Source organism: Lissotriton helveticus, chromosome 1_2 (assembly GCF_964261635.1).
Source record: "Lissotriton helveticus chromosome 1_2, aLisHel1.1, whole genome shotgun sequence".
NCBI lineage: Eukaryota > Metazoa > Chordata > Amphibia > Caudata > Salamandridae > Lissotriton > Lissotriton helveticus.
Genome location: NC_136058.1, coordinates 310,552,668 through 310,572,089, shown reverse-complemented (window position 1 = coordinate 310,572,089; position 19,422 = coordinate 310,552,668). Strand labels below are relative to the sequence as shown.

General features: G+C 50.1%; 1 protein-coding gene across 1 annotated transcript in view; it reads left to right on the top strand.

Annotated features, from left to right (window-relative positions):
- LOC144802321 (HORMA domain-containing protein 1-like) overlaps positions 1 to 19,422 on the top strand; it is a 1,664,778-nt gene that overhangs the window by 1,132,425 nt on the left and 512,931 nt on the right. The gene's annotated exons all lie outside the window — the stretch shown is intronic.

Sequence of the window (19,422 nt, the reverse complement as noted above, 5' to 3'; positions counted from 1 at the left end):
TTGCCTTAATCAGATGGGATCTGATCTTCTTGTGCATTGTCTGGATCTTCTGCATCTGACTCAAAACCGAAGGTTGATCCGCTATACCACTAGGAAGGGTAAGCGGAAGGACCTTGGCATCGTACCCATACGTTGCACAGAACGGAGACACCCCCAAAGAACAATGCCAGGCGTTATTATAGGCTACCTCAGCCATCCATAATAACGAGACCCATGAGTCATGTGCGTCAGCAGCATAACACCGGAGATATTTTTTAAGGGTTTGGTTCAATCTCTCCGTTTGACCATCTGTTTGCGGATGGAAGCTGGTGGACAGAGAGGAACGAATACCCAGGGCCTGACACCAAAACCTCCAAAACCTGGCGATAAACTGCGGACCTCGGTCTGATACAATGACTTCGGGTATCCCATGTAGCCTGATGATGTTCGTCATCAGTAGCTGGGCTGTCTGTCCCGCTGTAGGCAAATTTACACAAGGGATGAAATGTCCTAGTTTGGAGAGGCTGTCTACCACCACTAGGATGGCGGTCATACCCTGATCCGGAGGTAGACCTGTTACAAAGTCTATGCTGATGTGTTGCCATGGTCTGTTGGGGGTAGGAAGCGGACACAACAACCCTTTCTTTTTTCCAGTCTCTGTTTTTGCCATAGCACAGACACTGCACGCTCTTATCCAATCAACGACGTCTTTTTTGATCGTGTCCTACCAAAAGTACCTTTGTAACAACTGGACTGTCTTACACACCCCTTGGTGTCCCACCAAGTGGGAATCGTGGCACCATCCAAAGGCAGTCTTTTTGAGCGCTTCACTTGGGAGGAACAGCTTAGCATTTTGGAAAGGGAGGCCTTTCTTAAGGGTACGTCCGCTCCCCTGTGTAGCCCACACGACCCATTCCCCTGGGGTCTTTGCTTTCCCAACTCGATCCAAGAACGTATCAGCCTGGACAACACACAACACCTTTCCGGGGTCTACGATGGGTTCCAACCTTGCAGTCTCTGTTGACACCCCCCTTTGTTGTTGTCGTGATAGGGTATCGGCTTTTCTGTTGTCAGCCCCAGGACGAAAAGTGATCACAAAATCGTATTCCGAAAAATAGAGCATCCACCTCATCTGTCTCTGTGTGAGGTTGCGAGCAGTCTTCATATACTGCAGATTTCGGTGGTCGGAATACACAGTAACAGGAAACGCAGCCCCCCACAGGTGCTGACGCCATTCCTGAAACGCCTTTTTGATGGCTAGCAGTTCTTTCTCAGCAATATTGTAGTTCCTTTCTGCCATGCTGAGCTTTTTTGAAAGATATGCCACTGGATGTAACTGGCCCGTGAGGTGATTCCTTTGAGACAATATGGCCCCTACTGCGTCATCCGAAGCGTCGGCTTCAACGATGAAAGGATGTTCAGGTTTGGGGTGGGCCAAGATTGGAGCAGAAGTAAACGCGTCTTTCAGGGTCTGAAAGGCTCTGTCGGTGTCCTCTGTCCATTGAAAAGGAACCCCTTTTCGTAACAATCTAGACAGCGGAGCAGCCACCTGAGAGAACTGTGCTATGAATCGGCGGTAGTAATTAGAGAACCCTAAGAAGCTCTGTACCTCCTTTATGCTCGTTGGAATCGGCCAATCCTGCACTGCCTTTACTTTCCTGTCTGACATCTGTAAACCAGCATGACTCAACACCACTCCCAAGAACTCCACTTCAAGCACACTGAACTCGCACTTAGACAGTTTGCAGTATAACTTGTTCTCACCCAGTCTCTGCAAAACTTGGGACACATGGGCGTGATGTTGTATGGTGTTGTCCGAATAGATGAGGATATCGTCTATGTACACAACAGCACAGACATCCACGAATTCCTTCAAAACGTCGTTTAGGAAATACTGGAATGCCGCCGGGGCGTTGCACAGCCCAAACGGCATTACAGTATACTCATATAGTCCATAACGGGTTTTGAATGCGGTCTTCCACTCGTCGCCTTCTCTTACCCGGACCAGGTGATAGGCCCCCCTCAAATCAAGCCGTGTATATATTCGAGCATCCTTCACCTGATCCAGAAGTACGGTAATGAGGGGTAAGGGGTATCTATTCCTGACGGTGTTCTTGTTTAATACCCTATAATCGACACACGCTCTTAACTCGCCATTCGCTTTTTTAATGAAAAACATGGGGGAGGCCGCCGGTGATCTGGAGGGACGGATAAACCCGATATCCACATAGTGGTCGAGATACGCCTTCAAGTGAGCGGTCTCAGGAACCGAGAGGGCATACACACGACAAGAAGGCAAAGTGGCCCCATCCACTAAATCTATCCGGCAATCATAAGGCCGATGGGGAGGTAGTTGTTCTGCCATGCTTTCGCTGAACACCTCCGCATAAGCCTCATACTGCGAAGGCAAAACCACCAGTTTCTCCGCAGCAGTGGCAACCACCAAAGGCAGATAGGATACTGCTGCGGACGTCAAACATACGGGAACCAGATGCTCCCTGCATTCCTCGGATGCAAACCGGACCTCCTTGGACCTCCAATTGATAGTGGGATTGTGCAAGCTTAACCAGGGCATACCTAAAATGACCTCATATTGGGGCGCCTCGATGATATTCAATGTTACCTCTTCCCTGTGAGCACCACCCGGGATATCGACTGACAACACCAAAGAGTCGGTTTGTTCGGTGATCTTTCCTGACTTCAGCGGCTTTCCGTCCACTGCCAATACGTCCTCTGGGACGTCTCTCGGCACCCTCTCCAAGGCCAGTGCGGTTACCAATCCACTATCTATGAAGTTCCCCGTAGCTCCGGAATCTATCATGACCCTCACTTGGTGACTCTGACACTGGCTCTCTAAGCACATGGGCAAGAGTATATGCGTTTCGGTTTCCAACAGGGACATGACCGTTAACGAAGGGATCTGATGATGGGGAGTACTGACATCTAGGGATGAGTCCGCCCTACCTCCCTTGTCCCCTGCCCCCAACGCCGTGACTGCCAACCGTTTGCTGCGGTTCCACACGCCACCGGTTTTGGGTTTGGTAGGGCAGTCCCTAACATAGTGGCCTTTTTTACCACAATAGAGGCAGAGGCCCAAGGCCCGCCTGTGTTCCTTTTCTTCTTTGGATAACGGGGCCTTGACTGCCCCTATCTCCATGGGTTCTGTACCAGATTCTGGAGCCGTAATTGCTCTCCGGGGGCTAACCTCAGACCCAAGAAACCCCCTATCCCATCTTCTCCGATCACTCCCTCTATCGCTCATTCTGCTGTCCAGACGTAGGGTCAAATTTATCATGTCTGTGCAGGTGGTGGGCTGGGGATCTATTTGGGCAATAACATCCTTGAGGCCATCCCTCAACCCCTGGTAGAATAGAGACATTCTCTTCTCTTCTGGCCAAGCGGTTTCTGCTATCAGCCGGTTGAAGTCTGTCATATACGATATCAGATCTCTCTTACCCTGTCTCAATGTTAGCAACTCTCGATCTGCGCTGAAGGTTGTAGCCCGGCGATCGAACACTCGCTCGAATTCGGCCCTAAAGGCCGACCAATTGTTCAACATAGGGTCATCGTTACGCACCAATGGTACAGCCCAATTAGCCGCATCCCCAATCAAATATGAAATGGCAAAAGCCACTCTGGAGTGGTTGGTCGGAAAAGAGGCCGGTTTGCACGAAAAATGCATCATGATTTGTGTCAGGAATATTTGGGTCTTTGTCGGATCCCCTGAGTACCTCTCTGGGCTGGCAAGGGGTATTGGAGGAGGAACCGTAACCTGAATCTGTGAGGGAGAGGCATCAAAAGGGTTCCTACTCATTCTGTCCACCTTGTCTCTCAGGGCAGCGGCCTCAGTCTTGGAAGCAGCGAGTTCTTGCTGCACCAACACCAGTGCCTGAAGCACATCCTCTAAGGTAGCCATATAGTCCCCACTCGGATCGGGTGTAGCTTAATTCGTGGGCGTGTTATTCTGTCAGGTCCGCTCCACAGGATCCGAGTGATGAATATAAAGCCCACCTCCAAACGTCACAAACACTCTGACTTTGAGTTAACAGAGGATTTGAGCCATTAGGTGAGGGGAAAAGTAAAATAACAAACAGGGAAGGGAAGGAAGGGGACAGCTGGGAAGGGAGGTACCTGTAACGACAGAACACATAAAGGTAAGGCCACCTGTCGTACAACACCGTAACATCTAAGGTATAGATAGGTAGTCTGAATACCTGTGAGGAAAAAGGCAAGTCTTTCCCACTGGTTGTGTTTGGCTGTTCTCTTTGTAGACATATATGAACATGAAACCTATAAGGAACACACATAGATTAGACACATTGCATTTCCCATACACTAACACGCTTGTCACCCAAACAGAACCCTCCTCTATACCTTGAACACAGCCTATGCCTGTAGAATACGGGATTCCGTGGAAGTTTCGCCACCATAAAAGAAAACCAACGAAATGATATTGCACTAGGCAGCTGTGTACACGTCTCAATCCAGGACACGGTAGTGCGTGGGAAGCAATAACCACTGCACTCCGCTCCCTCGAGAAAAGCACCCTCTGAACACCAGGCAGTCCCCAGATACCAAGGAAAAGAGAGCAAAGTAAATAAGCAAGGGGCTTGGGAAGAAAGCGGAAATGTTCCAGTATGACACCACACACAATCCCAAGAGGACTGATCCTATGGCAACGCGCAGTTGCGACCACTACAGCGCTCCTTAAGTACTGAGCATACTGATTGTTCCATAAACCATAAGTAAACACACAAGCGCTTGCACTGGTTGCCTGAAGCTGTGACCACCTCAGTGCACCGCCTCCTTCAGGAGTAACACCCAGGTGGAAAGCAAACACAAGAAAGAAGACACGGCAATGTGTGGCTTCCTACCACTCCGCTCCGCTCCTCGGAATAGTCCCAAAGCAAAAAGGCAACAAACGCAGCAGTTACTTCACTGCGCGCTCCTAGCAACAAACGGCAACGCGTGGAATCCCCACAGCGCTCCGCTTAATGACGGAGAAGACACCGGCGAGGGGCCGTTCCTACCTGACCAGCTGAACCACAGCAATCGTCCAGGACGAGCCCCTCCGCCAGCAGCAAGACGCGACTCCTTCCTCCAAAAACCGGATACCAGGAAACGGAATAACACGCAACAGGATGCGTGTCGCCCTGACTGATGTAGCCTCAGCTAGGGCATCTGGGTAATGTAGTTCTTACCCCGTATTGAGTCTGAAAAGGCATCCGTCTCGCGGTGTGCTACTCTGCAGGCGCCCCGACGAGACCTGACAGGGGTGGCTCCCAGTGCACTAGAATAGAGTGCGTCAACCCCAAAATCCCCAATGTGTGACCTGCGTCCAGAGCTGCCAGCAATAGCATCCACAGTGGTAGAGGAGGGGGGGGGCAAAATAGCAGCAGGACCTGTCAACCAGTGTCAGCAGCAGGCAGCAGCAGGTGAAGAGAAAGCCAGGCTCCGCCGTGCAGATCGTAGGTCAGAGTGCAAGGTGGTGAAAGTTATTAGTGCAGAGGCATGCCCCCCTCTCAGCTACACACACAAGACGCAGCGGTGAAATTTACATTCCGAATCCAACCGGAGGACCGCCAAAGATCCAGGTACGTCCCTAGGCAGGCCTGTCTCGCCACGAGCATTACTGCTCAAATCTAATGTCCGCCTCGTGTTACCGCAGCAGGGCACTTCACTTGAGCAGCGTCCAGCAGAGCAAGCGCCCTGTCAGCCCACAGTGACTCCTACACAGCGGCGGCCTCTAGGGGGTGTTATTTCAAATACAGGAGCTCCGGTCGGGTCGAACCGGCACAGCCGCCCATCACAATAGCACTTCCGGTCGGCCATCAGTCAAATTTAGTCCGGGGATTCGCGGCCTAGTTTACACACCGTTCAAGCTCACGCACAACTCCCCATGTGCTTACTCTCATCGGGCCGGAATACTCCGTCAGAAAGAGGGTCCACTCAGCTGCGCAGGCAAGCCGTTTGCTGGGACGTGGCCCCTGTAGAATGCAGGATATATGCAGGATTGTTTTTTTGAAGTGCGGAGCTCTCCGCTTAGGCAGTATTCATCGGCGCCGGCAAGCTCCACCCTCACCCCACCTAATCTAAATAATTTCCACGCCTGTCTTCCTGCCAAAATTGGGGCAGGATAGGCGAGTTGTCTTCCTCTCCTATACGAGAAGTCAGAGTTGCATACCAAAGGCAGAGGGATTGATTTGAAGTTCCCTTGCCTTGGCAGGCCAATCAGCAGGTCATCTCTGGGATGGGGTGGACGATACTCCTTGCCAGAGTTGGCACGGTTTCTGGCCTCCGAAGACCAAAGGCCTTCACCCTTGGGATTCAGGAATTCATCTCTGGTGTTAGGCTGGCTTAAACCAGTCAGTCAGCCCACAAGCAGTTGTTACGGTTTCAAGGGACACCTTTGGGTTGCCCTCTGGAAGAATGTATTAATAAATCCAACACTGGATTCAGTGAGGGTTTATCAATACTAGATATTGATATCAAACATACCTGTTTTCAGTGAAGCCATCATGTAACTGGGGAAATCAGTGCCATGTTTTAAAATGGCTTCCCTCGTCACTTGAACTGGCAGTAATACAACTGACCAGCACTGGGGCTTATCTGCTTATGCAGGTATGCCCTCATATATAATATTAGGCAGCCTGCCTTAGGGCTGTCAGGCATGCTGGAGGGGTGGCTTACAAATATCATTTGCAGTGGTAGGGGCCATGGCACACAGGGAGGTGTGACATGTCGTGTGTTCACTTTTGCCCTCACCAAGACACATAGCCTGCACTGGCAGTTGTGCATATGCTTGGTGAGGGGTCCCTTAGGGTGGCACAATTTGTGCTGCAGCCCTTAGGGACCCTCTTTACCACCTCAGGCCCTAGTTACCAGGGTACCATTTACTAGGGACTTACAGAGAGTGCTAAAGGTTTTGCCAATTGGTGGGAACAATTGTACTGTTTTGGCACAGAGATCTGGCACTGGAGACCTGGTTAGCAGGAGCCCAGTGCACTTTCCATTGAAATCACATCATGTACCTTGTTCCATTCAGAGCATCCACCTACTCCAGCTGAAGTACAAGTACCTTTATCGGTGGTGCATAATCTGCAGGCGATGCTGCAAGAATACAGCAATAGCTTCCTCGCCCTGCACAGTAGCCACACGGGCATACCCCTCCACCGCCACATGTCCCATTCACTACAAAGCCTATGCCACCGCCTGCAAAACGAAGGACACCTGCCTCTTTCTTAACGCTCCGACACCCAGGGATGATCCATCATCATCTTCTGAAGATGACAGGGAAGACGGTAAGATTCATGACACACATCCACCTACCGAGGAGTGGGATGACGATATAAAACCCACTCTGCCACCACGAGCACCACACCCTCAGATTCATCTCCTGAAGACATCGGGGATTTCCGCAGTTCAATGGAAAGAGCTGCAGCTCGATTTGAATTGCCTATGTCTGTAAAGCAATCAGATTGCTTCTTGTATGTCTTTAAGGAACAAGTATGCATCTCTGTTCGAGCCATCCCAATTGCAGATCACGTTTGGGAAGAGGGCGTCAAGCTTACGAAAAACTCTGGCAACAGTGGCAGCTGTGGTACCACATATAGATAAAAAGTACAAAGCCCCTGACAAGTCTCTTGCCTGCCTCATAGGGCATCCCAAAGCGGATTTAGTGTTCTCACAAGTGGCACAGCGCAGTTCCTAGAATCCTACCACGCCAATCTTTGACAGAGTCCAGTGGATCCCAAGAGGCTTCCAGAGGCTTAATTAGATAATACTAAAACCTTTATTAGTGGTAGTGTGGTCGAGCAGTTAGGCTTATCAGTGGGCTGTGTTAAGTATTTGTTGTACACACCCAGGCAAGAAATGATTACACACACACTTAAGACTGAATCCAAAACCAATTGTTTTGCATCAAAGCTATTATCTTATTTTATTTTAGAACCAAGAGGAACTCAGTTGCCGGAAAGTAACAGTTTGAAGAGTATCAATACCTTTCAAATGCAGTAGGTATTGTGTTGTAAAGGCTGTCAAATCCTTTACAGTAGTATCAAATACTTTGGCAATGTCAATCAGACAGTAACAAACTTAGCAAATGTATAAGATAGACATTTATCGTAACAGGCAGAAAATGCAATGCAATTCTACGGAAGGCAAACAGTTATATGCATTTTAAGATAAGTACTCGAGTTACGCATTCAGTCTGCGAGGGTTTGGACCAACACTAGGCAAGGGACAGATCAAGGAAGATACTGCACCACCAGCGGCACTGGGACGGCCCGGTGTAGAGGTCACTGGGCTTAAAGTTAGTCAAGGGAAACTGGGGGCACCGACAACAGGTGCGGTTTGCAAGTTACTACCTGCGGCTTCAGAGCACAGGCCCAGGTGGTTCAAGAAAGCACAAGGGGGGCACAAGGCAGCACTAACCTTACAACATCAGCGGCACAGAGGCAGCAAGGTACAGGGTGCAAATCAGCGTTGGGTGCCCAATGCTTTTCAATGGGGAATCTCGTTTGCACAAAGAGGCTGCATTCTTGGACCAGGAGGCTGGATGAAGGTGACCACGGACTGGGCAACTAAGATGGGATGTAGAAGGAGGCTCCCCAAAGTCAGGGCTGAGAATGCAAGGATGCCTTTTGGGGTCAGATTTCCTTTTCTGAAGCCGGACGGAGTCAGGGGGCACTTTCAAGATGAGGCTGCAGACGTCTTCGTGAAGTCCAGGAGAGGTCAGCTAACACTGAATTTGAGGTCAGGATCACTGGGGATATACTCAGACTCTGGTTGTGGGAGTCGGTGGCAAAGTGGGCAGGAACCGCGGTTCCTGCTGGATCCAGAATCCTTGTATTTGGATTCTTCTGCACACGACCGCTGTCCTAGGGAGAATTGGTCTTTCTGGATGCGAGGGTAGTCTTCCTCAGATTCTGGAAGACACTGGCCACAGAACAGGCGTCATCTTCTTTGCAGGTTTTTTGAGCAGGAGACAGGCCGGTAGGGCTGGAGCGAAACGAGTAGTTGTTTCCAGGCTCGGCTGCACGGTGTCTTCTTTGTCCTTTTCTTCTTAGGTCACAGGATTCTGAGGTTCGAGGTTCAAGGGTGCCCCTAAATACTGAACTTGTGGCATTACAGGTACTGGCAGATGGTAGCCAATGGGCTAATTGTCTATTAGGGTGACTACACCCTTAATATGCCCCCTCCCTTTGGAGGATTTTCTAAGGAGGGGGTCACCTCAGTCCAGGGCACCTTAGGGGTGGTCCTGGCAGGGAGGGGACATACCTCTCCTGACTACTAACTTTCCTGCTGACCTTCCCGCCAAAAGTGGGGCTTGGTCAGGTGGCGAGCAGCTCCACTAGTTGGAGAGTCCCTGGATAGCATATCAAAAGGCAGGAAGCCTTTGAGGTTTACCTCCCTGAATGCTGTTCCTGCTTGGGGTAGGTGTGAAGCACCTCCACACCAAAGCAGCCTTTGTTCCTGACCCATGAGACTATAGGGGCTCCCACCCGAGGGGGTCAGAAACATATCTGTGTGTGGCAGGCTGGTGCAGACCAGTCAGCTGGACACAATGGAGATGGTCGTTTTTTCATGGGATATCTCTAAGATGCCCTCTTAGTGAATTTTACAATAAATCTAACACAGACATCAGTATGGGTTTATTGTGCTGAGAGGTTTGATAAACAAAATCAAGTAGGGGGGAATGAACCACTTGTCCTGTGTTCCCAGGGTCTATGGTAAAGTGCATGGGGTCATATTAGTAAAAAACCCTTGTGAGACGTTGGCCTGATATATGATGCTCACTAGTTCTAGTGATCACCTTGTATCAGTCCAAACAACCCTTATTGTGATTGGTTGTAAGTCAACCTTATAGACCAGCTATCCTAATGGTAGCATGGACAAAGCAGTCTTAGGCTAAACTCTTTTGGCATGTGAAGCCAGCTGTTTTACCACAATATAACCCCTTGAATACCAGATGAAAGGACACCACACAGGTTGTTATGAAAATAAACAGTATATTTATTAATAACAACACCTCTGAACTCTTTATGAGGTCAGAGGGCTAAGCACATGACAATCTCTTAAGAAAAATACGACAAGTTGCACAAAATTACAAGGGTGCCCTAGGGGCACGACAAACCATATACTAAGTAAGTGGAATGTGAAAGTCGATAAAAGGAATGGAGCTGTCCAGAGGCTGTAAGATCGATGGGACCACGCTACACTAACTCTAGGTAAGTAATAGGAGGCCCACGGAACGCGTGTGCAGAGTGTGAACTCACATGCGAGATGCTTAACAACGTCTATGGACAGTACAGTTCAAGTAAAAAGGTGAGTACTGACAATCCTGACTAGGTAGGACTAAAACGACTGTGGAACTGGACACTAGGACAGTTAGACTACCCTTGAGCACCGAAAGGCTCTCGTTACCTCACCCACGGGCTGCGGGTGCATAGGTGCCAAAGTGTGTCGGGTTCTCGGGTTGAAGTCAATGGAGCCTGAAAGAAAAGATGCTGCAGGCGACCAGGAGGAAGATGTCCGGTGCGATCCAAGGGTGGATCGGTGAAGAAGAGGACCTGAAAGCAGAGGGGACAGTGTTCAAAGTCACTAGCCAGTGACCGGTGTGGAACCAGGAAGGAACCAGGTGCTGTCGTCGCGATCAGGTGAAGAGTGGACGCTTGACTCTGCAGCCACGTGAACCAGGAGGTGTCTACGACGACCAGGATGGAGCCACGAGCTGTCCCACGCAGGCTCTCGCTGTCGGCGGTGTCGGATCCGGAATTGGAGTCAACAGGCCTTGGCAAAGGCAACCCACGCGGTGAGTGGAAAAGACGTCTGGTGCGGACTAGGAGAGTCCGGGGTGCCCCTCTTTTGGAAGGGAGCAAGGGCCAGTCTGGAGCAACCAGACCAGCAGCAAAGATTCAAAGGTTCGTCGTCTAGGAGGTCACTAGCCAGCCGGCAAGTGACCAGACAACGCGTCGAGCAGCAAACAAGCAGAAGGGCCCCACGCAGATCTCGTGGATGCTGGAGGGCTGATCTTCGGTACAGGGGCTGCTCGGGGCTGGGGCTTCTCAGTCCCCAAAGCACTTCGTCGAGTTTACCTCGGGAGTCGTGCTGGAAGCGAAGTGCAGGTTCGTTCAAGATGGCCGGTCCCACGTGTCTCGTCGCACCCACGGATCTCAGCTTTGCTGCAGATGTAGGTTGAGGTCGGAGAGGTCTGGGAATCCGGGTCTCGTCGGGCTCTGAAGTCTGGATCCTCGAGGGAAGACGACAAAGTGATGCGGCTGGACGCTTGATGGTGCCTGCAGTTGCAGGGTGAACACTCCTTGCCCACAAGGGAGATTTCTTCAGTCTTCTGTGGAGCAGAACGTCGAAGTCCAGAGTTTCTTCTTGTAGAGTAGTTCAGGATTAATCTAATTTGAAATGGGACCAGCTCCTACCTTTATCCTGCTAAAGGGGGCTGCACTACTGACTAGGTCCCTCCCCTGGGTGGGACCAGGAAGGGGGGTGGTTACACCCCCTATCTTTTGTCCGGTTTCCCGCCAGAGCTGGGGCAGGGATGCCCCAGCAACTGGTTTGAACCGGTGTTTGCACAGGGCACCTTGTGTGCCCCAGGCATGTCTCATTCCTTTCAGGCCTATCCTACCCAATACACAAAATCCTGTCTGGGGTGGTGCTAGCACCTCCCAAGGCAGGAAACCCTTTGTCCAAGCCGCCCTCGCTGGAAGGACTCCCAGCAGCAGGAGGTCAGACTTGTGTCTGTGGTGGCAGCATCCATTTTGTGATGCTGAGGCTCGAGTTAACTTTAACCGGGGTTCACAGTTACATACATGTCGTGTCCCTCTAGAAGGGTGGAATGCTACCCCCGTCGCCAGAATTGGCGAGGGGGTAGTATTCCAAATCGTATGACACCTTTCTCGACATGTTTTGATAATGTTATACCAGAGTTAGCATTTAACCGCGAGGTTGATAATGCACTTAAGAGTATATGGTATAGCGTTATCATGGAACAGCTATTAGGACTTGGTTCCGCAAGCTGCAAACTGGCTCAGCTCATGCCAGAGCACCATCTCACATAATTCCAAGCACTCTGCCTTCAGGATTGATAAGGCCTTCCATAGGAGTGACTGATAGGAATATATGTGTCCATTTTAGGGTTAGATATAGGTATAATATATCTACAGCAAAGGGTGATTACACCATGTCATGCAGCCAGTTGTGTCAGTTTTAGATGGCCAGCCAGGGGTGGCATAATACATGCTTCAGCCCCTGGTGGGCCCTGGGTACACCTATGCCCTGGATACCTAAGGTATACTGTACAGGGACTGATAAGGTGGCCCAGTACCAATTGGTAAATGCACCTAAAGTACATGGTTGTCAAGTTAGAGAGAGAACAGCTAGGCTGTGGGTCTGATTAGCAGGCCCACAGCCAGGGAAAGTCGTAAACCAGTGAAGCAAAAAGCAAAAATCTGGGGTGACCATAGGATTGCAGACTCCACTCTCCTACAACCCTCATATGCGAACACAAGTGTCAGGCGGTATATCTTGGTTGCCCCAGTATTGGAACTTTCATAGATTCCCCTTGCTTTGTATCATTCCCCGTCGTCGGAATGGGAGCTTCGGTAGTATCACAACCATAGAAACAAAAGAGAAAAATAGGCCTAGGCCTCATCTCATTTTGTATCCTATCACCCTCTTTGTGTAAAAGAGACCAAACTTTTGTCAGGACGAATCAGAGCAGCCTCACCCCATAGAACCTTCCTGAGAGAGCTCAAAGCCTCAGATCTTTTTACCGCACGTTGTGCTAGGGAGTCTCCACTGAGCTCTGCTCAGTTTTCTCATTCATACTAGTTATTTCTTCAACTTTTCATCTACAATCAAAACATGTCTGACAAGGAGAAGAAGGCCTTATTCAGGTCCTGTGCGTCTTGTGGAAAAAAGCGACTTTTTGTAGAAGATAAGCATGAAAGCTATATCTATTGCTTATACCCGGACCATAAGGCCACTGACTGCAAGATTTGTAGAACCTTCTCTACAAAAACACTTCGGGACAGAGAGGGCCGGCTATTGACCTGTCTTCAAAAGATGAAGACTCGGAAGGAGGTGCTCTCATCGGATGAAGAGGATTCAACATCTCTGGCTTCCTCTCGCAGATCCAAGAAGAGGGGTAGGTCTCCTCCTCCTTCTTCTTCAGCCGAGCCCCATATCAAGGCCCCTCATAAGATCTCTGACAGGTCTGAGAGGGCTAGTCCCATTAAATCTCCTCACGGAAGTGAAAAGGAGAGGCAGGGACAGGCTGCTGGATTGGTGACAGCCACTAAGGACAAAAAGGAGGTTTCTATCACTTCTCCGTCCAAAAAGGAAAAGACTGGTGAAAAATACTCTACAGTCAATCCGGGGACCGTGCCTGAGAGAAAACAGCATCCGTCGATGGCAAAAACAACAGGTACGTTGACGACGATTGCTTCTATGAAAGTTTCCGCTGTTTCATTGGCTCCGTCGACGGGATCGTCGTCTGTAGCGGTTTCGACGTCGACGACTCTGTCGTCGTTTAAGGTACCTGTTTCGACGACTATGACTTCTTCCTCGTCGACGATGATGGTCTCAGGGAAGGTGCTGTCGACGGCCTCGTCGTCGAGGAAGACTACGTCAACGACAACAACGACTTCGACGATGACACTGATGGTGATGACGACGAGTTCGTCGACGAAACCGTCGACGACGGTCAAGACTCCGTCGACGAGGTCCAGTGTGCCGTTGACGAATCCATCGACGATCCCGTCGACGACTGCCTCACCGTCGACGACTGCCGCACCGTTGACGGTCAAAAACTGCAATTTCCGATACAGAAGCTGAAAATTACGCCTGAAATGACGTCTCCAAGGCGGGTTTCGTCGCTTCCACCGACAATGCTTCTGGATGACGAGTCGGATGAGGAGGAAGATGGAGGCCATTATGGGGATGCCTACAGACCCTCAGATTTAAATGTGAAATTGCAAGAGACTGACACGGAGGAATATTATGAGCATGCATATGACCAACAGGTGATCACTATGTTCCTCAGGAGCGACGTCCACCAGGTTTGGGACAGGACATGGTGGCCATGCCGGCCTCTCTAGTCTCTGATCTACAGATGATGCTGCAGGACTACAGAAACAGGTTTCTTTCAGAACCTTCAATGCCGCCTGCACAACCTCCACCTCAGGTGTTGCCTCAAGCGCAACCAGTTTTCGTACTGCCTCCTTCGCAAGTGGTGCCTCTCACGCCACCAGTGGTCATACCAGCGGTCCTCTCCCGGACATCGGATCCCGTGCCCGCCAATACCGTTCTGCAGGATACCTCTTCTGATGATGAAGTACAGGTGGATCCATTGACTGATCCATTGCAGGACCCAGACTTGGATCCCGGTGACAGTGGACTACAGGATCCGGACGCCACTGGCCGAGATACTTCTGTTTCACCTCCAGTCGATATAGGGGGGTTCAATAACCTCATGGAGAGAGCGTCAAAGAGGTTTGTACTGCCAATTACAAGGGAACAGTCTGAATGTTTCCTGTATGACTTCAAAGAACAATACAGAAAATCAGTCGAATCCATTCCCATAATTGAACATGTTTGGGAGGAAGGGATCAAAATCATGCAGAATCCAGCCACTGTTATCCTGGTTCTTCCCAGGCTGGAAAAGAAATATAAGGCTCCGGAGGGCAGTCCAGCTTGTATTCTTGGGCAGCCGAAGCCTGATTCGGTGATCTCACAGGCCGCTCAAAGCAAATCCAAAAACCTATCAACGCCTTTGACTACGCCTCCGGACAAGGACGGTAGGCTCCTGGATAACGTGGGAAAGAGGTTTTCTTCCATGGCCAGCTTGCTTGTTCGAGCTGCAAAGCTCTAGCCATTCTAGGCAGATACGATCGCCAGATGGGGTGTGACATGGAGCCATTTGTGGAACAACTGCCAGACTCCGCGAGGGAAGCGGCCAGGAGAGTCCTGATGGAGGGAGAAAAATCATCCTCCGAAGTAATCGATTGTGCTATGGATATAGCTTCAACAGCTTTTCGTGCCTTAGCAGGGTCAGCAGTGCTACGCCGTCAGGGCTGGTTGAGAGCCACCTGGTTTCGTCAGGAGGTCCAAAATAAAATCCTGGACCTCCCATTTGATGGGGAGATGCTTTTTGGTAAGCATGTTGATGATGCCCTGCAAAGTATAAAAAAGGATACGGACACGGCGAAGTCATTGGGATCACTGAACTATCGAAAGGTCCCATTTAGAGGTGCACGAGGCAGAGGTTTCTCTTCTTATAGAGGCAACACCCAGCAGAGATATTCCTCGCAGTCTTCGTAGTCTTATAAGACTCAATATTCAAATCAACGCCAGGGACAATCGGCGTCTTTCTCTCGCCAACCTCAGCGAGGGCGTCAGAACCTCCAGGGACACGACACTGCCAAGAGGCAATAGCGGCCTCCTGGCTCTTACTACTGTTCCTCCCCTCCCAGTCACATCAGTGGGGGGCAGGATATCCTTTTGTACGAACAGCTGGAAGAGTATAACATCGGACCAGTGGGTCCTGAATATTGTTCAGAGTGGCCATACGTTGGAATTCCAAGATCTTCCTCCAACAAGAGCTCCTGGCGCCAACCGCATAAAACATCTGGGACTGCTCCATCTCGAAGCCCACCAATTGTTCATCAAGGGGGCAATAGAACCGGTACCTCTCTCAGAGGGGCAGAGGTTTTTATTCCAGGTTCTTCCTGGTTCGGAAGACGGCAGAGACTTGGCGCCCCATACTAGACCTACGAGAGCTCAACACTTATCTCATCAAACTATCTATCAGGATGGTCACTCTCCAAGATATTCTTCCTCTTTTGAACCCAGGCGACTATTTGGCGACTATTTGGCGTCTCTGGATTTAGAAGATGCGTATTTCCACATACCGGTACACCCAGCTCACAGACAATATCTACGCTTCACAGTAGGCAAGAGCCATTTCCAATTCAAGGTGCTACCGTTTGGCCTTCGGTCTGCACCACGGGTATTTACCAAAGTGTTAGCACCAGTAGCGGCTTTTCTACGAAAACAATCCCTGGAAGTTTTCCCTTACTTGGACGACTGGCTCGTCAAGGCTCCATCTTTCAAGGAAACTTCTCAAGCCGTTTCAACTTGCATCCAGTTGTTCAGTCACCTGGGCCTTCAGCTAAACAAACACAAGTCAGTTCTGCAGCCCTCCAGATCCACAAGATTCCTTGGGGCCATTTTATACACAAAGCAATGCACAGCCCGTCCTTCGGAGGAACGTCAACAAAAGTTGATCGTCTAGGCTCGCCAGGTGCTCAAAAAGAAATGCCTTTCAGTCCGACAATACAAGTCCCTGCTCAGGTCGATGTCATCCTGCATACCATTAATACCGCATTGCAGGCTGCGAACGCGTCCTCTGCAGGAAGAGCTAGACAAACAATGGTGCCAAGCAGAGGGATCATTAAACGACAAGGTGTTGGTGACGCCACAAATGAGAAAGGCATGCGAGTGGTGGCTAGTAAAAGACAATATCGCAGAGGGTCTGACATTCAGGATTTCAACATCCCCCCTGATCATGACTACAGATGCCTCTTTGGAAGGCTGGGGAGCATTGCTCCGAGAGCTTCAAGTTAGCGGACACTGGAGTCCAGAGCAGCGCCAGTGCCATATAAATTTTTTGGAGCTGACGGCCATTCGGTTGGCTTTGCAGGCTTTCCTTCCCAGAGTTCAGAATCAAACAGTGCTGGTCCGGACGGACAATACGACGGCCATGAACTACATCAACAAGCAAGGAGGAACGAAATCGCAAACTCTGTCCAAAGAAGCTCAGAGAATCTGGGATTATGCGATTCTTCACAGGATCAATTTGCAGGCCGAACACCTGGCAGGTTCTCTCAACGTCACGGCGGATGCCCTGAGTCGCCAGACAGAGGTGAATCACGAATGGGAATTGAATCAGTCCATTCTGGAGAGTGTGTTCTCGGTCTGGGGGACACCGACCATCGACCTCTTTGCATCTACGGTGAACGCCAAATGCCGGTTTTACGCAAGCAAAGTTCACCATCAGGGATCTCTGGGGAACGCCCGTTCGATTGCCTGGTAAGGCGCATTCTTTTACGCTTTTCCGCCAATTCCCATCATTCCACGAGTACTCAGGAAGATGAAGGCGGAACCATGCAAGATGATTCTCATTGCACTGGCGTGGCCCCGGCAAATCTGGTACACAAAACTCCTTCTACTCTCCCAGAATCATCCAATTCGCTTGCGACCGATTCCGTCCCTATTATCGAGGAATCAGGGGCAGGTGTTCCATCCGGATCCGAAATCGCTGCACTTGACAGCGTGGCTCCTGAACACAGAGAGTTCCGTCATCTGAATCTCCCCAAGGAGTGTAGAGCAGTTTTGTCCCAGGCTCGAGCACCAAGCACTAATAAAACTTACAAGGCGAAATGGAAGAGGTTCTGCCTGTGGTGTCAAAGACAAGGTCTCCATCCTTACAAATCTCTGCCTCATCAACTTTTGCCATATATACTATCATTGGCTAAATCTGGGTAGGCGCATTCGTCTGTGAAGGTACATCTTGCAGCCATATCGAGGTTTCGGCGCAGTTCTTCAGGCCCGTCCTTATGGTCCTCTAGGATTGTTAAACAATTCTTGAAAGGCTTGTTTCGGATGTATCCTCCAGTTCGCCCTCCTCCGCCAGTTTGGCAGCTCAACCTTGTCCTGGCTCAACTCATGAAAGCTCAGTTTGAGCCGGTGCACAAGGCGGACTTGAAATACCTGTCTTGGAAACTTGCCCTCCTCTTGGCGCTAACATCAGCTAGAAGAGTTAGTGAGCTTCAAGCTCTCTCCATAGTGCATCCATTCCTTCAATTAAAAAAAGATGTACTTATCCTTCGCACCAATCCGAAATGTATTCCGAAGGTGCCGTCTGAGTTCCACTTGAATGAACCTTTGATTTTAAAGTCTTTCTTTCCGCGCCCTTCTACGCCTGCGGAACGCACATTACATTCTTTGGCCGTTCAAAAATGCTTGAAATTCTACTTAGAACGCACACGACCCTTTCGAAAATCACCCCAATTGTTTGTGTCCTACAGCGCATCACGGAAGGGGTTTCCTTTGGCAAAGAGTGGCATTTCCCGCTGGATCTCCAGTGCGATTCAATTCTGCCATCAGGAGGCGGGCAAGCCACTGGACAGAAACGTCCGTGCACATTCCGCAAGGTCTGTGGCATCGTCTGTGGCTCTTTTCTCTGGAGTCGCCATCAAGGACATATGCAGGGCAGCAACGTGGAGCAGTACTCATACCTTCACGAAACACTACTGCCTGGAGTCTGCAGGACAAGACGACGCGGCTGTTGGTCAAGCAGTCCTGCGGAATCTTTTTCATTGAGAGGTGAGCTTTCCCTACAATCCCTCCTTCCTAGTGAGCACATTTTGTTTCTTGTTTTGCTATGCTATACGTATTGCTATATGGTTATGTGATGCCATGTATCTACAAAATGTGTCTTGGTAATTTACTGCTAGCTACTCTGATACAAAGCATGGGAATACTGGGGCAAGAAAACAAGTTACTTACCTGTAACTTTGGTTCCCCAGTATTGGTAACTTTCATAGATTCCCATGCGCCCACCCTCCTCCCCTGGGAAAGCTCAGTCTTTTTACAGAGATAGTGGCGGTTTGCACAACAGCTACGAAAATCTGAGGCTCTGAGCTCTCTCAGGAAGGTTCTATGGGGTGAGGCTGCTCTGATTGGTCCTGACAAACGTTTGGTCTCTTTTACACAAAGAGGGTGATAGGATACAAAATGATTGGGCTCTCTAGGCATCGGTGGAAAGGCTCTGAAATGGATTGAATCTTTCTTGACGGACAGGTCTTTCCAAGTTTTCTCCCACTCCTCGACATCTAAGGTCCATGCCTCCCCATTTGGAGTCCCTCAGGGCTCTATTCTCAGCCCTCTTCTTTTTAATCTATATGTTACCCCGCTAGCTCTCATTGCGAAACGTGCTGGGCTCACGTTATTTTCGTATGCAGATGACTCACAGATAGTTTTTTCCCTCACGCAATCAGACATGTCCCCCACCTCCCTTCTTCAATCAGGGCTCAGCAAAATAGCCTCCTGGATGAACCAAAATCTGTTGAAACTCAACGGGGAAAAAACAGAGATTCTTATTCTCTGGAGTAAACCCGATCTGTGGGGCACTAAACATTGACCGGCGGAAATGGGTCCCATTCCTCCAGCATCAACACACGTCCGCAACTTGGGGGTCATTATAGATCAGGGCCTAACAATGCAGACGCAAGTGACGAAAGTAGCGGCCACCTGCTTTTCTATCTTGCGCTGGTTGCGTAAGATACTGTGGATGCTGCCACCGGTTACTCAGAGGTCCGTGGTCAACGCCTTGGTGACCTCCCGGTTGGACTACGGCAATGTGCT